Source organism: Stegodyphus dumicola, chromosome 2, assembly GCF_044657685.1.
Source record: "Stegodyphus dumicola isolate Sdum_Otavi_A_Nest chromosome 2, ASM4465768v1".
In the NCBI taxonomy this organism is placed as follows: Eukaryota; Metazoa; Arthropoda; class Arachnida; order Araneae; family Eresidae; genus Stegodyphus; species Stegodyphus dumicola.
In genome coordinates, this window is record NC_140769.1 from 234,714,695 (window position 1) to 234,740,211 (window position 25,517).

Below are 25,517 nucleotides of genomic sequence, written 5' to 3' on the forward strand. Positions count from 1 at the left end.
TGTGCTGACCACTAGACCACAAACGCAAGCTAGGAAGGCGGGAGAAATATCATATATACTCCGTCTTTCAAAGCGCAACTGGGGTTTTTAGGGAACCCAATCGCCAAATCCTGGGTCTGGAGAGTTATCATCCACAACTGTTTTAGTTCGGGCGCCACTGTAGAGACTTTAGGATTTTTTTGGAGGCCGGAGAGATGAAAAATTAACAAAGCCTTCGTCGGGAATCGAACCACGGACCTCTGGAATACCAGCCGCCCAGTGTGCAGAAGCACTACACCACGAAGGCCGCTAAGAAGGCGGGAGAAATACCTTATGATGTAAATAACTGGCACGATTATATCATTCACGCAAGAAACAATTTTTTGTAAAACTAGCAAAATTTCAATAATTTTAAAGACACAGCAAATCTGTCATTCAGATTTCACATAGCTAAGAATTTCTTATGTGTTCTTATTCTCTCTCTTATGTGTTGTCTTAAATATTTTCATTTTTAATAACGCAAAAAATATTACGAGTTGGCTACATATGAAAACTGAAGCCTGTCAATGTTTTCTAGAACACGATTTCTATACGATTCCAAGACTAAGAAATTTGAAAATTTTGAAATTTGAATTTTGAAAGCAAATGCATATTAATAACACATGTCACAAAAACATGCATAGAAATGCTTGTTACGTAATTTCTTCTCATGAGAAATCATTTTTTTAACCTGATGTTTTATTTTAGTTAAGTGCACATGCAAATCTTTCGTTCTTTAAATTATGTACAGCCTCTAAGTATCATCTCCGACTTTAATACCAAATATTTCGTAAGGGAGTCAAACGTTACGTATTTTATTTTTAGAACTACTACAAAATTTTCCTAAATATAAACATAGGAACCAAAAGAACGTATTAAATGTTTGATTTTGAAATTTTTACAAAATTAATATTTTAAATTAAAAAATTCCAAAACATGAATCTGCGTTACTTAAAACTTTTTATAACATGAATTTTTTATGATGTCTATGACCAAATATTGCTAAAATAAAGGACGGGTTAAGGGATTATGTGGGATATGCGATTATTTCTATCAAAGGCGAAAAATTGCCGCGAATCACTGGCTCCTTGAAGAGAATTAAGTGCATCTTTCTTGTCATTTTCAGTACATAATTCATAACCGTACATGACAATAGTCAAATCTGCATCATTAAACACGTTTTTTGTGTTAAATTAAATCATTGATATAAGTAAATGAAATTAACGTTTTTAAAACACGATAACTTGAACTTATTTTGCAGGTTAGGAACACTATATATGCACTCGTGTTTCAAATAAAAAATATAAGCACTTTATTTCGAATTTCTTAAAACATACTGGACATAATTTAATGAAATTCGATATAGATACATAGTACAAGGCAACAATTTTACATAAGTAATATATAATAGCGAAAATTCCAACATATGATTACAAGTAATACTCAGGTGATCAAAAATATTCAAAACAGATATTGGATTTGATTATGGCAAAGTTCGCAAGGGCTTTGTGCCTTCGTGGAGGACTTTCTAAGGCAATATGTTTAATAGCCACGTTGGCCATGTGGATAATCATGAAAGCGCTGATGCAGCCAGCGCATTCGCCAGGAATTGAATTCAGGTCGAATTACAATGTTCATTTTTTAGCTCTCGGACATTGGTGGGCTGAGTTTAACAGTACCGTGGTAACCACATTAATATTTACAATACTCTTCAGGATCTGTTATGGCAATCGTATTCACTCCAGCGAAGCAGTTCTTAACTGGTGGAGAGTCCTAAGAAAAGATTTACTACTTGTATAATACCTATAAAAAGGGTTCATATCTGGAGATAATTTGGCTGTTCAATTGATCAATTGACTACCCTTTCTTTGAAGCCATTCGTTGATTTTTTTAATCCTATGTGTACAAGAACTACATTCCATAAAAAGAAGCGAGAACGAATTGAGCCACTGAAATGTCGCCTATAGGCTTCTACACCGCAGAGCAGCCAACGGGCTTTTTTCAAGAACATGGAGTGGTACGCAGCCATCCAACAGGATGCCTGCACTGACCACGGTATCTGTGCTCCTTCCCTAACTTTAGCAGAGGAGTATCAGGTGTCACATTTTATCTGACGAAGTTATATTACGAATTAGGATGGATATGGACTCCTTTCTGAAGAGAAATTGAGGCTACTAAAACTGGGACGAAGTTTGATGTTCTCTGAGCAATGAAAAACGCATTGTCTAGTGTGTCTAGTGTGAGGCAGGGTTTTCTAGCAAAAATCCTTTCTCATGAACCTTTCAAGGTATAACTGTCTAGTAAATCGGAAGTGTAACCAGATTTGGTAATTGTTTACGAATTTACCTAATTTATCTTTTTACTAGAGCTATTTGCTATAGATGTAACCTATACCACTCATGAAATATCCTGCGGTATAAATGAGAAGTACCACTGAGCAATGGTAGTTCGAATCCAGAAAAACAAATAAGTTACGTGAGTAATTTCGTAACCTACTAATACAGAGTTGGATTACTCAATAAGCAGTTGAGGACTATCTTCTTCAGGGAAAAGGTACTTTCGTGGCAAGTTTTTTAAGAGAAACCTGCTCGTATCCTGTTAACCATGGAGAAAACATCTATGCATCCAGCCATTTCTGGGATTTAAATGTGAGGCCAATGGTAAGCCTCATGAGGAAGTTTACCTGAAAAAATTCTTTAAGAAAGCATCCCTTCACGTGTGTACGTGTGTATCTAGACTTTACGTATTTTACTTTCCATTATTTATATAACTTCCCAATAACTTCTAACGCGTACTTTTTTTTTTCAATATCATAACAGTTTGGCAAATATGCGACATGAATTTGAAAATACAAACTCGAAATATTAAGTACAGCATACAGAAATCTTTTCAATGATTTTTTTTAATTGTTCATTTCATTTCGGAAAGCAATTTGAATACTGCAAATGCTACTTAGAAATTTAAACTAGTACAGGTGATTATGTTTCGTTATTAAAACTTCAGTTACGAAATTTTAAATATAAAATTGCATCATGAAATAGTAAAGATGATTCATCTATACTTAACTGAAATTAATAGCTTTAATTCATATGAATAGAAAGAATGTAAATACCAATTCATTTCTTGGACAACGAAAGGTTAACAAAATTAGCATTCAAGAGAATTAATTATGGAAATTAGTAAATTAATCATATTGAAGAATGGGAGTTTTCTCTTGAAATTAAAAATTTTAAATCTTGAGCAGACTAAATTTTAAAAACGTATTTACATTTCAAAGGTTAGCTTACGTAATAAATGATTCAGAAAAATCATTCACTCCAAAGATCATCAAAATGTCAAGCGTGGGCGTAACTGTAGGTGGTTGAGCTCCATTTGAGACTAAATACAAAGAGTTTTTACTAATTCATTTCAGAGAGAAAAGTAAATTACTGTGAGCCCTAAAATAGTAAAACAGCTTTGAGTAACGCCCAGGTCGTGAGTTCTATTCGTATTGATTCCAGAATTAAAAGAGGCTGCATGTTAACACCATTATCTTCATAAAAAATAACTAATTAGAACTACAACTTTTAAGGTAATTTTATAGAATATTAAGAGGAAAGGACTTTCTCACCTCCTAAGATATTAAATTTTATAAGTGATTTCGTTCCTTTCCTATGTGTTTATATTTACACATTTGAGGCATGTAAATAATGTAAACAATACATTGACGACTCAAATAAAATAGTGCATACTTGTATTCAAAATTTAATTAGCAAGCCATAAACGACTTCAAGTCACAGGCTCTGACACTAGTAATTTACTAAGACTCTTAACATCAATAATTTGAAAAGCCACTTGCTCGATTAAATGAACTGAATCGTTAAATACTTTTCCATCAACGATTCAATTAATTGTGTACAAATTCATAACGAATTTAATATTATATTATTTAATCCCCGTTCTCTGTAAATGTGATTATGTGATTACAGTAAAGCCTCGAGGGCTATCTTTCTAAGGGGAGGGATACCTTCGTAGAGGATTTCTAAGGAAAACTAGCTTGTATACACGTTACACATGGGGCCTACACAGCCATAATCAAAACTCTGACCGAACTAACAGTGTTCAGCGACTGTACCGCTCGGCCACTGGCGGGCCCTCTGTAATTGAATTGTTATTTTACTTTATTTTTCCCATGGTTATCACCTGCAGCAAAGATAGAAACGAATGCAATAGACAGTTTCGCATTCTCTCTCCTTTTTTAACACTGAACACATATTTCTTATTAAGGGCAAATGGGGGAAATTTTGGCTTCATCTGTAAACCTTTCTCGTTTGTTTATTGCTAAATGTGCCCAGCAGTATTCTTCAATCAATGGGGCAGAAGTTCCATAATATAGAAAAATTACTGAATATGTCACAGCTCTGACGAAAATACCATTAAAACATTCCTTAATTTTTTGCGTGAGAAGAAGGTTTTCCGAAGCAAAATTACTGAATTTGTAGCCGTGTTTTCATTGGTTTGAGAGGATTTCGGAAAGAATTTGGGTTGACAGAGACTAGATTTATTACTAATTTGAGCCAATGCTAATATTAAAAGCATTTTCATTTTTGAGAAGCCCAAGCTTTTAAAAAGTGTTCCACCAGAGATAGAGAGAGAACTTTTTACTTATTCAAATTCAGAAAAAAAAGAGAGAGAAAAGCATCCCGCTATTGCTTAAGAGTCGGGGGGCTCTCTCCGCGAGAGGCACTAGACTGTCTGTGCACGATTGCAAAAAAAATCTCGTTTTCCAGTTTTCTTTGATTTAACCTGTTCCTTGGGATATTATTTTATACAAAGATTAGGGGGGAGGAGAAAGATTTGAGTCCTTTCATCCTTTTGCCACCGGCATTATCACATTTTCTTTTCTTCAGTTGCTGGGAATGAGCTTTAAGTAGACCTTTACCTCTTCTTGGGTTACCTTCAGATTAGCAAATCTGCAATGAGGGTGTGTGGCTATTTAGGTGTAGAGCCATGTCTATATAGAGGAAAGTAAACATGATTAACCAACACAATTTTGGAGAAAAATCGGAATTAAAGACGTGGAGGTCATCTGTTACCAGTAACAAATATGGTATGTGGGGGATACTCAGTAAATGGAGCTTCATTGCCTTCCTTTAAGCCATTAAACGGATAGACATAAGGATCTTAAGCATAGTTATTTCAAAAATAAACTCTCCAGTAGCAAATGTAAAACATATTTTTGTTAAGTAGATTTTGTGCCCGAAAGAATTGCAACTTGAAAGCAAGGACTGAATCCCAAATCTGGTTTTGATAATTAAACTTCAAGTAATAAGTATCGGATAATAAGTTCGGATTACATGATCCAAAGTACTAATGCCCTAATTATCTTTTTATTTATATTTTTATTTCAATATTTTTTAATTTCTTGAATTGTCAGATTTATTTTTAATTTATTTATGCTATGATTAATTATTGTTTCGCCAATTTAAATATCAGATGTAATATTGTAATCATGTTGCATCATATGTTCTTACGCTAGCATCCAGAATATGTTGCACTTCTATTTCATCAGATTTAAAATCTTCATAGCAGGATATTCTAATGACCAAATGATTAGCTGTTTAATTTCCGTACAATTTTCTTACACTGTGATTTGAAAATCATTAGATAAAGTCCAATCAATTCTCTCTGCAGCAAAGAGTTTGTTCTGACAATAAAAGGTACAATTAGGGTCGAAGTCTTGTGACAGGTACTCATTACATAACATTTAGTAATCTGCTTTTCTCCAAATCGTTTATTCCTCTTTAAAACGCTGGAAAAATTAATTTTCAAGGTATCACCTTTCAATTCTAACGTCTTCAGCGGCTTAACATTTAAGTTATATGTCGGCTGGGAGTCGCTGTTATTTTCTGTTAATATACTTTGCAATTTATCAGAACATTACAGGTATTTAACATCTTTTACTATTGTAAACTATGACCAAACTTTTGATAGACGTAAAGACACTTATCGCTATGTCTGTGTATAACAGAGACTTACGAAGAGTGTAAAAGACTCTTTTAAGGTATCTGCCTACGTTCGGAGCACTTTTTTTTAAAAACATAGAATTCTGATGAAATATATATTTAATTAGTCAATATATGATATGAAATCATGAAAATAGGTAAATTTTTAGAAATATTTTCATAAATGTTTGAAATATATGCAATTTTATGCACATTTTTAGGAGAATTTAACACTTACGTTAAATGTCGTATATTTTTCCCCCACAGCATATATTTCAATTTTATTTATACTGTATACTACTACAACACTCATCTGTGTTATGAACTGAAATGTTTATGATATTTCTAAAATTTACTAAAATATGTGTAATTACATGAAAAAACACAGTTTTTTGTAAAATATTTCTTATCGTTTTATATAGAAATACTTATAAAACAATCAAATTAATAAATATAACTTAGATTGTAGCTTAAAACCTAGTAAATAATATAGAAAACACTTTAGTGAAATTTAATAGAGATACCTTTAGAACATTTTGAGTAATTACATTTCTTGTATGTAAAAACACTAGAAAAATTAGTTTTCCAGAAAACGCATTTAAAGATTTCACATTAACAAAAAAACTGTTCTGTTGTATTTACACACTTAAAATTCTCCACATTTGTACATCACACCCTCCATATCTTTATACTTAAGTAATTTTGATTTCCTATTTCATTTTAATTTTTTCTGGATATTTTCGAAATGAGCGACGAATGACGTTTCGAGTTCTTTATTCTTTCGTTATCAATTCCAAAGTAATTTTTAATCATTTCTTGTTCAATAGATATGCCTAAATGTTCAAACACAGGAAGTAATCCAAGATACCCTGAATTAAAAATTAAAACTGCTATATATGCACCCAGCAACATTGTCTTTATACCTAATCGCAATGTTGCCAGACCCAGTTCAAAACACCGCAATGTTGCCAGTCCCAGTTCAAAAAATTAAGGCAAATAATTATTGCCAGAAACAAAAAAAAAAGTAACCAGAATTAAAATGAAATGTTTTAGCACAATTTTTTACACGCAAAAAGGTAAGAAAAAACACGGATAACAATGTTGTTTACCTTTAAGTTGAGCCTTTGAAATGGCACTTCCGGTCTTTCTGCTTTCACTTCCAGTGCAGTTAATTGGCTATATCTTCTCTTCTAATTATCACAAACGTAAAATTAAACCATTTTCGGAATCCTACAAAACTGACCTTTCAAATTGGGCAATTAAAAAAATCGAATTATTTCGCCGAAATCGTTTTTTTAACGTAGGCAGATACCTTAAACTAACATGGATAACCAGAAGGCACACCTAGTGCTTAGAGCCTGTAGATCTCATTGATTTATCATATAAATTCTCACATAAGTAATCGTCTGCTATTGAAATATCAATATTTGAAATTATTCCATTATCAGATAATTGAAAACTATTAATGGGTGACACTGCTTTACCCGTCTTTGTTAAAACAACTGTCTCTCTTCTCTTTTCTTAAGAGTTTCAGCTGTAAAATCTATATAATAAACTGTAACTTAAAGTTCAGATTATTATATAGATTCAAAAGAAATAAGTCCTCGTAAACGAAATAAGTTTTCTTTCGTAATCTGAAGATATTGAGCATTTACCCCCATTTACATAAAATCTAATATTTTGTTTCCAAGCTGCACTAATGCTAAAATATGTTTTCTTTATAAAGCACTACTGATATCAAAAATTATACAAAATTCTCATTGATGCCATTTTTTGCTTCCCTTTTAAAATGGCAGTATTGGTCTGAAGTAAAATATTTTTTCTTAAATAATTTAAATTAGAAGCCAGAACTGTTTTCTAGTTCGCTCTCCTTAACTACTTCATAAGAAACTAAATTATTATGCGGTTGATTATATATTTCATTATGTCCCTGGTTAGACAACACCGCTTGACAAAATCCCTACATTTTAGGCATCGAAAATAGCATAATCTTTCCAATTTTGCTTCCAAATTCCTATCCAGAATGGGAAATGGACAATTTTTTGTAACATATTCCCGTAACTATCTGCTATGACTTTAGAACACTGAAATTCAAATTTTTAGTTCACATTCTCCAGGTAAGTTCTCTGACGCATTGCTTTTACAGTATGGTTTTTATTTTCAATTACTAACAACGTATTCATATGAGCACTACTCGCTAAGTCACTTCTGTTCTATTATTTCACTTCGCATTCCTTAAGCAATGCTTTGCTAGAGTAAATATCTTATCGCTCTTTTCAAATCTTAAAACAATAGTAAAAGTACTTCAATAATTATATTCCTAGCCTTTCTTTAAGATTTTATTATTATGAACCTGTACTTCCAACTGATTCCAAAAAATTAGTAACCAGCTATTTCACCATAGATATTTCCCTTTGAGGCAGTTTTCTTTTTGTTCTGCCATTTTGGCTCATCAGATTACTAACATTTGGAATGTCAGAAACAGCAGTTTATGAAGTATTAAGATTACGCTTTTTATTAGAATAAAATGTTATATTAATTTCTAACTTGCTTAAAAATTTTGTGGCTGCTTCTTGATAATCTTGACTACAAGAAATCTTCTATAATTCACTTAAATTCATGTGATTTGCGATTTCGCTGTTTAAAATATTTAATAAATTGACCTTTACTAAGACTGGTTTCTAAAATGTTATAATTCTTCAACTTTTACGTTTTGAATCAAAACTTTAATTAAAGATTGATTCAAGGTAACTTTCGACTTTAGCTTTCCCGGAGGTGCTTTAGCCGCTTCCAATAAATTACTGGCATGACATTTAAGACTTCCCGAAACCAATGAGACATGCATTAATGTCATAAGGAAAGCACGAGGTAGGAAACGGACGCATGCGTTCAAACAACCTGCCGATGTCGCGTGCGATACGAATGACTTCGTCTTGAAAAGATTAAAGACTAAAAGTCTTCGCTATTCGAATTCGTGCCGTTTTAAAGAAATGAAAAGCTGGACATTAAAACTTTCAATATTCGGTGCTTTCTGGAACCCAGGGGAAAATGTTTCAATTAGCGAACTTAACGAATTAAGTTTGCGTAACTTAAAGTTATTTCCAAAATTCGGATATCACCTCCAGGTCCCAAACAATATTGTAATACTCCTCGAAAGTTTGAATTCGAAGAAACACACTATGCTAAAAATAAGGACGCATTTTTTTGCAAAGAACAAGAATGGTTTTTAAATGTATATTTGTCTTTTTTGAAAGAATCAGCTCAGACGTAATGTAAGGAACCACGGAAAAAAGTAGCAAGAAACAGAAATCAACATGGATCACTGGATCATTTTATATTATAAAACTCGTACAGATTAAGCTTCCACTAAGCAAGCTTGCATTACCGTCTTAGTAAACATTCTCTTACTAGCATATATTTCTTTCTTCTATTTTCAAATACTGGAATCAGTCATAACACAATCTAATATTTTTCTTGGAAAAGCGTTTTCATCTCGGGCGAAAAGAGTTTATATTCAGTGTTTCGAACTAATGATAATTACACAAGCACAACCGTTCTACAGAAGATGATAATAAGTTTCGACTACTTCTTCTGAGAAACTGCCATAGTTACAGTTTGATTTGATGTGTGTCAACAACTAACCGAAATGAAAATCTGTAATCTTGACGCTTAAGCAAATCTTCTCTAGGATCGTAAGATAATAGTTGCTGAATCAGCAACAAAAATTCATTATTTGCATGAGTTAGAAACAATTTGCTTTAACAGAGAAATTTCGGTTTCCCAAAGCTTCACAACGGAATGAACAAATTTTATATCTACGGGCCACTTCACAAAGAATTTATACTTGAATATTAAATAGTAAACTCCATGTTTCACAAAAAATAAAATATATACTTCTACACTGCTGGATATTAAAATTGCAGCACCAGAAAGGAATGATATGACGAACGTCAAAATCATGTGAAAGAAAGAAGAGTTTGGGATATGCATATGATTAGTATTTCAGCCTATTTAGATGACGCAGAAAGGAGAAACGACACCTGAAGCACTGCGTAAAAAATGTTGTGCAGTGGATTTCTCATTCAGAAAGCGCTTTGTAAGGTCGAAGTTTGCTCAGAATATCATGTTATGCCTCGAATAATAAGAAAAAATGCTTACCAGCAAGTGTCGGAATTCGACAGAGGCAGGATCCTTACTTATCGAGAGTGTGGATTATTGTTTCGTGATATCGCCCGTCGCCCTGGTTGACATCCAACCACTAGCATGTGAAAATGAAATCAATGGGTTATTGAGGGTCATACTGAACGGCATGCAGGATCTCAACTCCTTCCCATGACTAACATCCGGGATTAAAGACATACAGCTAGGTCAGCCCTGCAAAACCGTACATCCACATCACGGGCCATTAGTCAGCAAATGGGCCTGTTTGCAGCACGCCCAGTATCCACTCGTATGGTGCATCGACGTTTGCAGCAGCGTTGACTATCAGAACGGGGACCATTACTTTGCCTTCCATTGACAATACAGCATAGAGAGAGATGGTGACTCTGGTGCCCCCAACGATAAAGGAATGGCACAATGTCGTCGTTTCAGACGAGTCCCAGTTCTGCATGCAGTATTCTGATGGCTGCATACGTATCTAGAGGTTCCAAAGAGGCCGCACATCGCCTGCTTGCATTCAATATCGGCATAGAGACTCTGCACCTGTTGTGATGGTTTGGGCAGCCATAGGGTACAAGACGAGCACATCTCTAGTTCAAATATACGGTAATTTGAAAAGTACATTTCTGACATATTACATCCACTGTTTGTGCCCTATCATAGAGGTCTGCCAAATGCCATCTTCCGACAAGATTATGCAAGACCACATGTTGCACGTCGTGTTCTGACCTTCCTCAATATACAGGGTACAATATAATACAATACTGGCGCAACCCAACCCACCTGGCCTATACAGTCAATACACAGGGTATTCGATTACTGCCCTGGCCTGCACGGTCTCCAGACCTGTCACCCATTGAAAACATCTGTTCATGAGTTGCTGAGAGACTGGCCCGCCGCGCCTCTCCAGCTTATACTGTTGATAAAGAGTGGTATAGACTTGAAGCAGCATGGAATGAGTTACCCGTTTCTGTCATCGAAGCCCATTTCGATTCCATGCCAAACCTATTAAGAGTCATTTTAACTGCCAGAGCTTTCAGCAGTTTCTACTAATGTCGCACCTCAAACTGCATACAAATTTAATCATTTTGTTTCCATGCCATACTGTTTACGTACAATAAATATCTTTTTTGTATTTGATTTCCTTCATGGTGCTACAATTTTAATGGCCAGCAGTATATTTCATTGTGTTTCTTTCATACTATGTACTTGTGCACAGAGTCTAACGCTGTATGAAAAGCTGTCATGTTCGCATTGTGATACCCTTCTTCGCATAATACAACTATCATAAAGTTATTTATAGCAAAAAATGCATAATTGTTCCTAATTCGTGAACTTTGGAGCCTACCTTCCTTTTCATTTTCGAAGTTAAACATCTCAATTCTGGGGGCATTAGCTTATAATTTAAGATATTTTGCTTTCTTACTTTCTTTAATAATGTAAATATCATCATAATGAATGTAAGTTTATGAAAATGCAGACTAAAATAAGTAATTATACAAACTAAATAATAAATGCTGTTTAAATACTGGTCTTCATGACGGATCGAAAATCCTGTGCCACTCGGTTAAGAGCATTTAAAAATTTTCATAAAACGACTACAGAATTAAAAGAATATTTCAACATTCATCTAAGATTAAAGCCAAAATGGGCTATAATCGAGGCAAAAATTGAATTCTATTAGAAAGAACGGATTTAGCAATTAAAAGATGATGAAGCTGGTTTTTAATATTTTGTAAACTCTTTCAGTGTTTAATGTACAATCTTTATCCTTAGTTACAGCGCACTTCGTTAACTGTATTAAAAATCAAAATAGTTTAAGAAAGGAAGTTACATACAAATTATACTTCTTTGGGGAATACACTCTTTAAATCCGTTTTTATATTTTGGACTCTTTAGGTCAGTGATATGGGTTATTGCAAAGAAACTGAGCCACACACTTTAACCATGTATTTCCATTAAAAAATTTACTTATTTTACTTTTTCCTCAAAAATTTTTATTATCGGGATTTCTATCAAATTTCCCTGGAATGTTACCAACACCAAGGAATACAGGAGGAAAAAACTTATGGTTTGTCAGAAGTACTATCAATCATTTCAAAACCAAGTCTACTCTCTCTTTGAGAAAGAAATGCTCAAAACTGCACAAGATTTAATTCAACTTGAATGACTGCTTGTAGAAACTCTTAAAATATGGGACACATAGATGTCCTCATAGTAGACTCGGAGGTAGCACTTCATTTTTATTCTCTTATTATCTCACTGATTGGGGGCCAAATGAAGATTCAACTCTAATAAAGAAACTAATCACCACCATTTCAGGAAATTCAAATTTTTATTCATTGTTAGCAGCGGTGAGGAGGTAGAATTTTTATTATTTCTCCCGCTTATTAAATGCTAAAACAGGATGACAAAAATCGATTCTCATAAGTCCAGGTTTATGAAAGAGTTTTCTTCTTCAAGAAGGTATCAATTTTTGTTATTATTTATTTAATAAAAGCAATCCCCGTAGCTATAAACAGTGTTACATCATGACTGCAAAAAACTTTTGACCAAAATTTTGCGTGTTATTAAGGTGAAATAGTGTCTTGCAGACATCATATTCTTCATTAAGTGAAACTCTTTTTTTTCTTCAAAGTCAGAGGATTTAAAAAAGGCATTCTTTAAGAAAATCTTTATAGCAATATCCAACGAAATAGCTCATTACGTTTTCGAATATAAGCTACTACATTTTGCATCTTAACCAAGCTCTGTTACGATGCATACAAGAAAAATTTTATTTTTATTATGCGTATACCCCCTTTTTTTATAATTTTTCACTTATTTAAAGAAGTTGTATCATGATTTTTGATTTTTTACTTTTTCCTTAAAAAATGCCGTCAGAATTTCAACTCCACAAATTTTTATAAATATGAACATTACTGAGGATAAAGATCAATCACATTCTTTACATTCTAGGTTTTGTGAAAAAAAAATAAGAAACGACTCTTCTTTAAATAAAAATGTATTCTTTATATATTTACGAGCGTTCATATTTGAATATCAAAATTTTTTCAATGAAGCAACCGATGACAAAAATTGTACATTAAATATGCAATCGAGAATATATCTCCATTTTATTTTCCAAAAATATTAATTTTATTTCTCCACAATATACATCACATTATTCATACACAGCTCACTATTACACTCCTACACCATGAAGGCGGCATTCAGCAAACAGTTGGCATAAAAGCTGGGATATGCAAGTGAATAGCATTTTAGCTCATGCGCTTAAAGAAAGCATGAGTAAAATTATCTTTATTGTGTATAAATAGGGAATTTCAGAGCGTTTTTCTTATTTGGAAATAGTTGTTTAGGTAAAGAAATCCGTCCTGTTATGCCTCGGGTAAGAAGAAGTAAGCCCTTCCAACTCGTGCCGGAATTTGTCCGCGATAGGATCGAAACCTATCAAAACTTCATTTATCCTCTCGCAAGATTGCTGCTAGTACTAGTTGGGATCCCATGATTGATAAGCGAGTATAGAATTGACGGATCCAAGTGAGCCATCCTGAACGCCATGCAGGATCTCAGCGACACCGAGATACTAACATTGAGAGAATAGATACGTTTCAGACCTGAAACGACCTTTAACAATTTAGCGAACAGATACTTGTTTTGTGCGATAACTTCTCGGCCGTGTGATATCACTCAGCCACTTAACATGGGCTGAGGCATGAGCTTGGTCCATCTTCAGGATGACAACTGTTCGTTCTCATAGCGTGATGATCTTCATGATGACAACTGTATGCTGTGTTAACCATAAGGCCGATTATCGGCCAGGAGGGTTGCAGCATACTGGTAAACTAACTAACTATATTGACAAAGCTATGGGTGGATATACTGAAAACCTACTTACATTAAGCTAATGAATGATCCACTGAGATATTCATGACGGTCATTATATAAATAAGGCACATTACATCAAGAACTATGTTAACGCAACTGGACTGAATAAATAAGAAAGAGCTTGAATAAAAACATTTGCAACAGGAATGGAAAACAGCTTGAATAAAAAGGAATAAATACAAGACAATAAGTAAAAATAGCAATATCTGGCACTGATGGCTAGAAATAGATGCTCAGTAAGCTAGATAAAAGTATTAAAAAGCTGAGAAAAATCACTTTGTCAGAGCTGAAACAGCAACATAATAGCTACAGCTGTTAAAATACAACTCTTCAGTAACGAACTAGCCCAGTACTAAAGAGATTTACGACAACTGGTGTAAATAACGTTTCGATAAAACCATTTCCTGCTTTGTCGATCGGCATTGCTTTTCAATTCAATAACACAGGGCACTAAAAATCTATTTTCTTAACTCTTTCATAAGAAATGTTTACGCAGTTTACATAATTTGGGAAGGCTTTATCGGAATCAACACAGCAATTAGTTTCCCAGGCCGTAAGCCGTTTAGAGGAAAGTTAACTATATTATTCTGTAGCATGTTACGATATATAGTGTTAGAAGCATCTTTTTGAACTATCCTTACATTATAAGTGTTTATAAATCATCTTTGTAAATTATCTCCAGTAAATATGTTGCTAAAAGGTGAAAATAAAATTTACTAAAAATAAATACATTATTCAGGAATTGCTTAAATTTTTATACTACATGTGTTATACATTAATAATATAAAAAATTATAAGATATTTTATTCCTCCTTCCAGCATGCTTTCGTGGCGTAACGGTAGAACACTCGGTGCATATTTCGAGAGGTCCAGATTAAACTCTCGACGAGTGCCTTGGTCATTTTTCAGCTTTCTTTCTTCAAAGAAAAAAAACACTAATGACTCTAGAAGATAAATTAAAAACATTCTTCGATGATTGACGACAATTATAATTGATAATTCATTAAGACCGCGTGCATTATTCATTCTGAGGTAGCTGAATGTTTCGTAACGTAATGCAATGGAATGGGCTTAAGGTAAAACGAAAAACTGTAAAACTCAAAATTTCAATTATAAAGGTTTTTAGCATCAAAAAAAGCTTCTATTTTAAAATTTATTTCTCTATTAAGAGGGATTTGGTAATTTCTCTGGCTTATAAGTTGCTTATCTTGAATAATCATTATTTGTGCGTCACAATCAGAAAACACGTCAAAACACCTTTTGAAAATAGCTGAAAGTCCTTTAAAATCAGATTTGAAAGAAAATACTAAGTTAAAGTTATTTTCCAATGACAAACATTACTGCACTTTTATTAATCAATAGCTTTATCCTCATGTTTCCTAGATATATAAAAAAAGTTTTCCTTTAGTAGGGTTACATTATAAGGTATTTCTCCCGCCTTCCTAGCGTGCCTTCGTGATGCAGTGGTTCTGCACGCTGGACCGGTATTCCAAAGGTCCGTGGTTCGATTTCCAGCGAAGGCAATTGCTCATTTTTCATCTTGCCTGCTTCCAAAAAATCCGAATGTCTCTACAGTGGCACCTGAACTAAAAGGGTGTTGGATGATAATTCTCCGCACCTAGGATTTGGTGATTGGGTTCCCTAAAAACCTCAGTTGTCTTTTAAAAGGGGGAGTATATAAAGTATTTGTCCCGCCTTTCTAGCGTGCCTTCGTGGTGTAGTGGTTCTGCACGCTTTGCCGGTATTCCAGTGGTCCGTGGTTCGATTCAGGGAGAAGGCGATTGCTCATTTTTCATCTTGCCTGCTTCCAAAAAATACCGATTGTCTCTACAACATAATATAGTTTTTCTGACAAAAATGTGATGCGGAAAATAAAAACAAAAGCACTAAAATACATTGAACTCAGATTTTTCAAAGCTACGGGCAAATACTTTCTAATTGTCAGTAAACAACCTCTACTAAATAAAATAACAGTAGCTGCTTTTTTAGAAGCTCAGGTAAACATAGACATTATTTTAGTTTTCAGTGAAGTGGAACAATCAAACTGGGAAGCGGAACGTCCGCCTAAAAACAAAACTTTGCATGCTTTGCGCAAACAGTGGGAAAAAATTGCAATTGTAGAACGCCATCAATTACAAGGAAAAATGTCTTTTCAGAGAAAGATTCCTTTTTTGCTGTTGAAAATAAGTGCGTCTTAAAACTGAAGAATTATGGCATGTTTCCTTGCCATGTATGTGATGAAACGCATTACGTACAGGGTTCTTTCTTTTATTTCTTATTAACATCGCTCCCTAAATCCCTTTTGATCACTATCTGGCTTTTATTGAAGTATAGATGCTTTAATTAAGTTATCATCGAAAAGCCCTAGCTTTCCATATGTATCCCACCTTCACGTTTTTCTACTGGTGATAAAGAGTAGGTACGTTTATTTTGTTCTCAGTTTTAATTGTTGTCTGTTCTACAGAGCCGAACCTTTTTCCTCTTAATTTATGTTTAAATACTATTTATATGTCCGTATTCCTATTTTAAATGCAATATATCGGATTCTTTTATTCCTTATAAACCTACCTTAACCCTTTTCTACCAACTGGCTAAAGCAAAGAAATATTTTGACCTATATAGTGTTATTTTGTTGCTGAGCATCCTTATCTGAACTTTCTCCTGCTTTTCCTTTTCTCCCGATTTTGAGGTTGGATTCATTCTGTCAAGCTTGTCAAGATAAAGCGATGTCAGTATGCACCTAGTTAATCATTATAAAACGATCCAGAATGGAATACGCTCATAGATCTTCTACTGCGTCTGTAATTTCCTTCTGCCGTATTAGACCTTTACAAAAGAATATGAGAACATGGTTTAGCTTAAAAAAAAAGATACTACTAAACTTATCGCTATAATTTCAATTTTATACATATATATAAGTTTTACTTTTGTGTAAAATATTTTATATATTTAAGGTATATTTCTGTGTAAAATATTTTATATATACAAGGTTTGTTTTTGTGTAAAACATTTTATATGTGTAAGATTTATTTATGTGTAAAACATTATATATATGTAAAACATTATCGGAAGCTTCATTTAAAAGTATTTTAAAAATATAAAATATTATTTTCCAAAATTCTTTTTGTAAAAGCAGTCGCAAGGATGAAAGTTTAACGCGTCCAAAAATCAAAGAAAAATAAACTGTACATTTTTAAAAATAAACTTTTCTAGAAAAAATCCCGTTGAAAAGGTGTTAAGCTCTGTTAAATAAATTCGTATTGAATCGATTTATTGAAACACGAAATTTATTTTAAGTTCGTAAAATAGCTAAGTGCCTACGTTTCATGACGATGTGAAAATGGAGTGTGTAGAGTGAAATCTCGCTTTCCTATAGCCCATTATGTCTTAAAATGACGCGATTTCGTCACAAAACATAAAATTAAAAAAAAATTCTATTTCGAATTTCGAAAAAATCGCTTCGAGGTGCACTGGCTCTTGTCTAGATGCAACTATGTACCAATATTCGTAGCCGTGGGTCTATTAGCTTACGCGCAGCACGAACGAAAGGCACACACACACAGAGAGACTCTTTCTTTTATTATATATAGAGATAATGTTTATTACTGTGTAAGAATTTTATATATATATAAGTTGTATTTTTGTGTCAAAAAAGCGAATGCTATGTTTCAGGCAGAATCAGAAGATGACGAAGAAATTTGGACTACGAGTGAATTTCAGAAAAGTCACTTATCCTTATAAAAAAGACAACAATTTTATAGCAGTAAAGAAATTACGAATACTTTGCAAGATTTTGTTAGTTTATTTGACTATGGCAAAGCACTGTAGGGCTATCTGCTCAAAGGGTGGGATGTTTAGATGCTTTCGTGGAGGACTTTCTAAAAGAAGCTGGCTTGCATAATAGTTACACATGAGGAAAACCACGAAAATGCACATTCAGCCAGCACGTTCGCGGGATTTGAACCTCGGATGGAACTACTAATGATCAGTGACTTTACTTCTCTGTGATGGGCTAAATACTTGCAAGAAAGCAATGATGGGTGTTTGAAAAAGCGAACTAAAACCTCCCATGAAATACAGAATTTAGAAAATCAAAATACAGAAAAGATATGAAAACTCTTCTTCTAAAAGTGAAAATCATTCTTTAAGAAATGTAAAATTATAAGTCGTGTAATATTATACTTTAATAATTCTTCAGTTTTCATATTTATTCTAATTCATTCAATATGGAGAATAACATTTAAAACTCTAAAAAACACTTTTCCTAGCAGAGTAAAATTAACTTCAAAGAAAGCACTCTCATAAAAGACAATGAGATTATAAAGAGAAAGGATACAAAATGAAATTTAAAAGAAATTAACCAACATATAGCCCAATATTTGGTAAAAAACATTCGTATGCACTGTGACCACATGATTTCAATATATTTTTAAAATGGTGTAAATGGTTACTATTTATAAAAAATACTACTATTTTAACGTGGTATACTATTCTTTTAAAATAGTATTTCCAAAGAACGGTAAAAATTCCTGTATGTCTAATATTATACAGAACTAATAAGAAGGTATGGAAAAAAACTAATGTTTGTAATAGAAAATCTTGATAATTAAATCAGTATTTTTTTAAGGAAACGAAAGTAAATACAATACAAGAAGAAGGATATCTGTTTCATGCTTTAAAAAGGTTTTTCACAACAATACCATAGGGTCGGAATGTAAAATCTTTGCTGAAATATTTCAGCAAAATTTAAAAGTTTAAACGTAACAGGGATTCGAATTAATGTAAATTCTTTGAAAGTCAAAAATTAAAAAAATGGGAATCTACCACTGATAAAAAACGAGAAATAAAATATGTGACGTTTGAAAGTTCCTGTCATATGAAGTTAAAAATTTCTATTGAACATTTTAAACTACTTAGTAAGGATAAACATGCCGGAGAAAATATCTCTTTAAATGTCAGATAAAATCTAGCATTTGAGAGATATATTCTCCAGTAGGTTTAAACAAAACTTCTGGATGTAAATTATGTTAAGTCATAATTTACAACCAAAAGTTTTGTTTACTATCGATCTGTTAAATGGGAAAGTTAATAGAAACGGCTTATGATGGTTCATATTTAAATGGCTGTAAAGGAACTGAAATATGTTAGGTAACTGAAAACTGTTTGTATATGATCAGCGTTGAGTTTTATTCCTCGTGTGATTTTTTATTACACTTGATAAAAGGGTAGTCTGGAGTCGCAAATTCCAGGAATCTTAACATTCGCGATTGCATCACTTAAAGTGAAAGCTTCGACAGTCCTCAAAATGTAACAGCTTCGGAATCAAGATTTCAAAATAGACTGAATAGGAATAAAAATGAGACAGTTACCTTCGGACAATCCGTAATAATAAAAAAAGTCTACAAAGCATTCCAGGTCTGATATTTTGTATTGGAAAGAAATATGATGAAAAAGTTGATTTGAAAACAAAGTAAAACAGATTGAGTGGGTACAAGTAAAGTACTACAAAAGCTGGAAAGCTATTTGAAATCTATTCTTCCGTAGTAAAATAAAAATACCGCCCAGATGGTATATTGTTTTGGGAGAGCCTACTGCGGTACCGAAGGGTCAGGTTTCGAATTCTGGAGGAAGCATAAATGTTAGTAAGCGCACAGTATCTGTGCGGCATGGGGTACTCTCAATATTTGGCGAACAGAAAGTATTCTTGAGAGATTGGCGGTAGGGAAGCGGGTTGGGAGACCCCCGGACCCGTTTCCCTGGGATGGAAATCAAAGGTCTAATGTCAACTTCCGTCCTCAATATAAAAACAGAATTTTACATTACGTCATATTTTTCTCCTTCAGTGATTACTTGATTTAAAAAGATATTATCTAGAAAAAGAATAATTAAAAAAGAGAGAATAAGCATCAACTGAGAAATATCGTATAAAGTTATGAAAGAATGAATAATATGAAAAATTATCCCTATCTCTTAAGAGATTTTCCTTAATATATTTCTCTATTAAATTTAATTTTGTAGACTTTGCAGCGATAGCGCATTTTACGTTTTAAGTCCTATTGAAATAAATTTTGAAATTAATTAATTTTAAAGTTTTTCTCTTTGTATTTCTCTAAAATTTTATTATACATATATATAATTTTAAGATTGTCGATTTCAATAAAAAAAGGAGGGGCGCATCTAGATGTTACAGCAAAACTCGGGAACAGTCAAAACGAATTTTTACTGCTGAAATATGATACCCAAAAGTTTTTGCGATACGTTTTGTACTTCGTACAAGGAAGTAAAAAAGATAAAGGCAATATTAAACAAATTAAGGAAAATCTTAAATTTAATTTTACAGGTCCTTTACCAAGGAAGATATACGAAAAAGAAGTCATAAGTGGAAATTGATGAGAAAAATGTTATCCTTCGAATGCGAAATTTGCTTCCAGATATCTGTTTTTAAAGGGCATCCTCTTTTACCATTTCTTAATCTCTAAGCACCATTCGACTCTGCTTGAGATTGAATGGCCTCCGTTTCACTAAAAATTTTCCCAATGTAATTTGCTGTTGCTTATGTTTTAAAATGCTTCTAAAGCAAGCCATAATATTATCATTAAAATGCTTATGCTATAGCTTGCTACTGCTTTATTAGGATAATGCTTGAAAACTTTGCATATTACACCATTTTGCACCCAAATTCCGCGGATCATAGATCGAGCGTTATTTTACCTTTTTCCTTCATCTACTGAAGACATTTCTCCCCAAATCGCTTGTTGTTGCTGTTTCTGAAGTTTTATTTTTTACGCACTTAACTCACTTCTATGATTCTCTCGAACTTCTTGATGTCTCAAGCCGTTAACTTCTTAGTCTAAGTTTTTGCCTACAGGCACGATACCATAGGTGATAAAAACGTTTTAAGTGTCAAATTTTGTCAGATCCTAAAGTTTTAACTTATATTTAATTTCTAGTGATTGTCAACAGAGAAAGTGTTTGTTGTTATGTGATGTGTTTCATAATAAAAGTTTGTACTCAGAGTGCACTCGACTAGTATTCCCGTTAGTTTTATTTTGTTACGAAATATATTAATTATGCATTTCTGTTCTTGATACCCTGGTAGCGTGTAGTACACTCTTTTGCAAAAAAAAAAAAAAAAAAAAAAAAAAAAAATCGACGCTCCAAGGACTTTTGCGATCGTGACGAAATTTGGTATGCAAAAACATCTTGATCGAAGATGCAAATGATCAAAGTTTCAAGGCAAATGAATAGGAACTGCGATCATATCGCGCATTTCTAGCGCGCAATTCGACAAGTATAAAACCAGTAACAGAGGCGGAAAATTTATCTTCTTTGTTGATGCCATTGTAATTCTGTAAAGAAGCAACTAAAGATGCCATTACGACGATATCGAAGACCTTACAGACAACTAAACCTCCACGTGATCCCGTGGTCCAGCCACATCTATACCTCCCGTGGTACCGTCCACCATCTCACGGCGCTTGTCTGAGGTGGGGTTACGCTCACAGAGGCCTTTAACACGTTTGCCTTTGATCCCACAGCATTGGCGGAGTCGTCTGGAGTGGTGTTGCAGCCGATCATCATAGCTGCCATTAGGCTGGCATCGTTTAGTATATAGCGATGGATCCCGATTCACTCTTGAAGCAAATGACCACCGTATTCGTGTCTGGAGAGGACGAGGCCAGCGGTCCCAATCAGCCTTTGTTTTACAAAAGCATACAACCATAACCCCTGGTGTAATGGTGTAGGGCGCTATTTCTCATGACAGCAGGTTATCTTTAGTTATCGTCCGTACATCATTAACAGCTCAACAGTATGTTGATACCATTCTGCGGCCGATTGCATTACCCTTCACTGCACGTAATCCTGAGGCCATTTTCCAACAAGATAATGCCAGGTCACATACCGCTCGCATATCTCTGGACTGTATCCGTGCGGTTGATACTCTTTCTTGGCCAGCAAGGTCCCAGACCTTTCACCAATCGAACATGTCTAGGGCATGGTAGGTCGCTAGATTCGGGCACCACAAAATATCACAGATCTGGAGCAATATCTGATGAATGCCTGGCATAATGTGTTGCAGGATGACCCTGGGAACCTCTACCACTGCTTGCCTCGACGAATTCAAGCATGCATTGCCGCCAGGGGCGGTTCAACCAACTACTAATTTGAACACTTAGTGGGTGATTGTGAGCCGCGAACAGGTACTATGACCTTGATTTTTTTAATCAATTTATTATCTGTGTATGAGCTATACATATATACAGTTTCGTCAAAACAACCACTTCCTTCATGGTGCTTCGATTTTTTTGCAAAAGAATGTATGAAGGATTTTTTTTTTCTGAAATCAAAGGGATAACTGTAATAATTTTGGCACCTTCTCGTGGCTATGCAAACGAAGAGTGAATCATAAATAGACTTAATTTAGAAGTTTTGGAAAAAACTCGAGAAGTGCTGAGACAGCTGCTTTCTCAAAAGCATATAATAAAGGAAATAAATTGATAGCCCTGCAAAATCTAAACATATTTGAAACGGAATTAGAAATGAGTGTTTTGAAATCGAAAGTCGATCGTCTGAAAGTAACATATACAAGTATTCTTGAAGCAGAATTCGAAACAATAAACAGAATTCGAAATTATTGAGCATCATTATGACAAAGCTACACGGATTTAAACTAAAGTAATGAGAATTGTTGATAACTAACTAACTGTTAAGTACTAGTTTAAATTCAAAGTCAATCTGTTTCTATTATTTCTCCTGAAAATACTATTACTAAAGAAAGGAGGTTTAAACAGTGTAAATTAAAGTTATGAAAATTTAACTGTGCTATTAATTTGTTTATTTATTTATACAAATGCCAGACTTTTGGCCACTTGATCTTACTTAAGAACAGTAGAATTAAAATATTAATAGTGCATTTGCCAATATTCTCCTTATCCATGCACTGTCCAGAGTTACAAAGAGTACATACTGAAGAGCAGGAAAGAGTGAAATTTTAAAAAAATGGGCATTCAGGCAAAGTGCCCAGTCAAAAGACAAAATAACCCTAAGGCTACAAGACGAGGAAAATCTGGAATAATTGGCTTTGAAGTAAAGAGACACCCCCTCAGGCTTTTCCCTTAGCTTAATATAATATCTTTATTTGATAGGTGGAAGGCAAATTTCCTCTGAAATTCCATTTTAATTAGGAGTTTTGCAGATTTAAAAGTCATATAGTTATCAGTAGAACAATCGTTACTTTCTTTGCCAGGAAATTGGCTCTAGATGACGCTGATATTAAAAACTGGATTAAAAATTTTAATATTAAAACTTTTTGGAGCCAGTTTTGAAAAAAATCATAATGATTCTAGCATACTGAATTCTGATAAATTTAATTATTTGTTACAAACTACTGCTAAAGGCTCTACATCTAAACTGGTTAATGAAAGATTTCCTGCAACTGGCCATAATTATCCTAAAGAAATGGATCGTTTTAAAACGCTTTTTGGTCATGATTTCTTTACAAGTTTACGTAACAGAGCTAATGAAAGAAATTCTGAAGAATGCTAACTCAAAAATTAGTTCCAATAATTATTGTGTATATCTGTTCTTAATATTCTAGCAGCATAAAGAGTTGAACGAAATTTCTTTTGAAAAAGGAATCACTGTAATACGAAGTATTCAAAGTTTCTGGTTGCAATCCAGTCTCTCGATAATTTAGTCTAAGCAGCATTCATGATCCTGTAGCTCGCTTACCGCCAGACTTTGTTAATAATGATCGTTAAGTAATGGAATATATTATTTCTAGAAGTCGAGTGTTATGTAATTGGCTCAAGTTACTTCAATATACCTTTGAAAAGCATATTTTGCAGATTCAATACACCGTTCATCATCATCGTAGGCGTTTTTTGTTCAGATAATCTGAACGCGAATCGAATTAATCGATAAGCGAGGCGTTTGTGTTCCGAGGTTCAACTGTAATACTAATATAGAAAACGAATGCATATAACAATTTAGTTTTCTCCTTGTATTTAGAGAGTGGTAATAACAGCACCATCTGTCAGTGAAAGTGTGATCTAAAATTTATTTTACGGGCCTAAAGATTTTTGCCTTTGTTTTAAGAGCAAACAAAACTATAATACTTATTTTGTAGATTTCATGAGATGTTTACATCAGCATACAACTTTATGGAGACCTTTTAAAAAAAGTGGACACGGTAGGAATGTAAATCGAAACGTTCTGCTGGTTCTTTTCGAGTATTAATGTAGGTTAGTTGAAGACACTATACTTGAGGTGAGTCAAAGTCATTTTAATATTGGCTAGTTAAATACATGAAGATTTCTATATCGATCAGGTTAGAATTATGAATTCTGGTTCATGCAAACGCTATAAAACTTGTTGAATGCATATAATTAGCTATACATTTGTTTGATTTCATAATATTATTCCAACTGTATTTCAATAATCCAGGATGCTCGGTTCAATTTTTTCTGTTGAACGTTTGCTTAACCAGGACCAAATAAATAACTAGATACTGCATGCGAGATGAATTAAATCAGTATTATATTATTACTCATAATGTCCGGTCATTGTGTATAATAACTTGGCGTTATGTAAATTTAAATTGCTTTTTTATTTACTAAAGTTTTCCAATCGGGTATTATTTTAAAATCCTTAAAGAGCTAGTGATAATCCATATTTAATATTATTAGTACAATTTTTATGTTAAGAGAAGACCTTATCTTATACTTAGGTGCCCTAAGGCCACAAGACTCGGGTTCCTGGGCCGAAGATCTATCCCAGTGTTACATTGTAAATAATCCATAACTTTTAGATTGCATTGATTGGAAGCATAAAGTTCAGTACGCATAAGCGATAAGTAATGGTCAAAAGCAGTTTTACCCTTGCCGATGCAGATGCTATAGCCAGCCGAAGACTGATCTCCAACAAATAAAGAAAAATTCTATTCCCGTGTTAAACTCCAACCGAATTGTTTCATCTACCATAGCCATATTAAAAGAATGAAAATATCCCCGAATGATCAGCGAAGTTATAATTTCTGCCCTCATTGTCCTGGCACACAACTTTCTCCAGGATACATTTTTTACTGTCCTGCCATACTGGCCAGGCTCTTCAGAATCCATTTTCTTCCCTCGAAGTGCCATCTCCTATATTTTTCGATTATCATCGACGTCGCTAGGGCTTTTTAGATACTTTTGGCTCTATCTGCACTAATCTGTAGACAGCAACAAAAGTCAAAAGCAATAACCAGTAATAGATGGTAATGTAACGTTTGTTGAATACAGGTGTACAATATATGAGAAGGTCGAAGTTCAAATGAACGAGAGCAGAGCTGTAGCAGATGAGGCGTAACCGAGTGATGATAAGGAGTTAGGAGATTGGCTGGAACCAGCAGAGCTTTGATTTTATTGGCTAGTAATTTGATTGATTGACTGAATTCTGACTGATATGATTTTTGATTGATTTGAT

At 33.7% G+C, this 25,517-nt stretch overlaps 1 protein-coding gene across 2 annotated transcripts in view; it reads left to right on the forward strand.

The window, feature by feature from the left end:
* Positions 1–16,381: 16,381 nt before the first annotated feature.
* Positions 16,382–25,517, forward strand: part of LOC118190030 (sarcoplasmic calcium-binding protein 1-like) — a 342,070-nt gene continuing 332,934 nt past the window's right edge. The window contains exon 1 of one of the 2 annotated variants that reach the window (XM_085811902.1): positions 16,382–16,470. The gene's annotated coding sequence lies outside the window, so the exon portion shown is untranslated. The remainder of the gene's footprint in view (positions 16,471–25,517) is intronic. The other variant, XM_085811903.1, reaches the window with a different exon arrangement.